General features: G+C 43.4%; 1 pseudogene; it reads right to left on the bottom strand.

Annotated features, from left to right (window-relative positions):
* Nucleotides 1–729: 729 nt before the first annotated feature.
* On the bottom strand, nt 730–1,665 carry LOC109558070 (small ribosomal subunit protein eS4, X isoform-like; annotated as a pseudogene).
* Between the last annotated feature and the right edge of the window lie 423 nt (nt 1,666–2,088).

The raw sequence follows: 2,088 nt of genomic DNA, 5'->3' as shown, positions 1-2,088 counted from the left end.
GTGCAGGTCTAATTTGGCTACTCAGATTTCATCCCATTGTTTTCATCTCTTGGTCTGACTCCCTAGGAGCTATGCTTGGTTGGCACGAGCCACTTACTGGTTAAAACCTATGTGGCTTGGAGGATGCTATCACACTTGAGTTTGTTTTGTTGCCCTGTGTTCAATCAGGGACAAGTAGCTAAGAGAATCCCATTCTGATCTCTCCCAAGACAAAGTAGCCTTGGATCTGCACAGTTTCCTAGTCTATTGGTGATTTCTGTGATTTTATTTTTACACCTAGCTTCCTAGGAGCAGCCCCAGGTAAGAGGAGCTTATTGTTCAATATATATTTGATTAGAGTTTATGTTTAAGGCCCTTATTGTAGTAAGGGTTCTGCCCTGTATTGATGAATCTTGTGTAGCTTAGGGAAATACCTGCTCCGATTGCTACTGAATGGGTATAGCCCAGTGCATGTGACAACCTTCCTGACTTCCAGAACTGACTAAGGTCCCAGTAGGGCTCTTCTTGGTTATCTTTTTCTCTCATTCCATTAAACTTCTGGTTGCTCTTTTTTTATGTATAAAATAATTATTTACTTGCTTTTCCTTCTTGCCAAGGTTTGATATGTTCTCCTACCATCACTGAAGTCTAGCCTATAGGAGACATCATATCCCAGCATGCCAAGCCTGCCTGAAAATTCAAAGCAAGCAAACAAACCAAAAACCCAAACCACAGCAAACACCAAAGATGCTATTAATCACTTGGTATTATCTGTAATTACAAAGATTTTTCCAATCACATCACATAGAGATCATTTTATCCACTGCTCTGTTTGGCTGCCAATCTCTTATCTCTCTCCTCAGCAATGGTAAGGTGAATACCCTTTCCACAGGGAAGAGAGATCCATGGTTTGTTGCCTTTGCCAATAATTAAAATGTTTGAGAGTCATGTGGCAAAGCTGTTGCTGTTACATGAACCACATCAAAAGAACCTGGATGTCTCTCCTGGTTTGTAATCACATCAATTCTTCCCAGATTAACACCTCCAGTCACCATGCACAGGTTATCAGTGTCAAATTTGATGAAATCAGTAATCTTGCCAGTCTCCAAGTCAATCTGAATGGTATTATTCACCTTGATGAGGGGATCAGGGTAACAGATGGTACAAGCATCATGGGTTACCAGATGAGGGATTCCTTTTGTCCCCACAAATATCTTTCACTTTGCACAGTTTATACTTGGCCTCCTCAGGTGCAATACAATGAACAGCAAAGCGACCCTTGGTGTCATAGGTCAAACGAAAATTCTCTCCAGTCCTATCAATGCTGATGACATCCATAAAACCAGCAGGGTAGGTTATATCTGTGTGGACTTTGCCATCGATCTTAATGAAATGCTGCATGCAAATCTTCTTTACTTCATCTCCAGTTAGGGCATACTTAAGTCTATTCCTTAGGAAAATGATTAGGGGGAGACATTCCCTTAGCTTGTGGGGGCCGGTAGATGGATGAGGGGCAAACACACCAGTCAGTTTATTCAGCATCCAATGTTTTGGAGCTGCTACACATTTCAGATGCTTCTTGGGACCCCAAGCCATGGCTGCGCTAGGCACGAAAAGAGCTGGTTGCTCTTTCTTAGTTGCCCTCAACAAGAGGTCCACATTTTAAAATCACCCTTAGGTACAGACTTCTCCATGATGTGTTCTAAATAAAGCCAGTTTCCTTAGGCAGAACTGCAGAGCTCATTGTCTTTATGGGCTGTGTTTCTTCCTGGGCTGAACCTTTGTACCATTTCAGCAGAGCTTTGGGTAAGGACCTGCTTTTCCAAGACTGACAACTTGGTGTATGCGTGGCCACAAGGGGGAACGCAGGGTGGCTTTCCTTTGTTTTCTTGGGTTGCTCCTCCTGACATGGACCCCTGCCTTATAAAATTGGGTCCTAACCTACAGCATTTGAGGTTGAATTCCTGCTTTATGACCAAGGATTGGATAGGGAAAGAGAGACCTATTTCTCTCAGCCACATCTGCAGTGGGTAGGCATTCTGCAACACTGGGCTGGGACCAGGGTAAGAAATGAAACTGTAGCCTCAGGCCGGAAGCTCAGGCAAGAGG

The sequence above is a fragment of the Bos indicus genome, chromosome 4 (genome assembly GCF_029378745.1).
Source record: "Bos indicus isolate NIAB-ARS_2022 breed Sahiwal x Tharparkar chromosome 4, NIAB-ARS_B.indTharparkar_mat_pri_1.0, whole genome shotgun sequence".
In the NCBI taxonomy this organism is placed as follows: domain Eukaryota; kingdom Metazoa; phylum Chordata; class Mammalia; order Artiodactyla; family Bovidae; genus Bos; species Bos indicus.
Note: the sequence above shows the minus strand (reverse complement) of the source record. Positions and strands in the feature narration are given on the sequence as shown.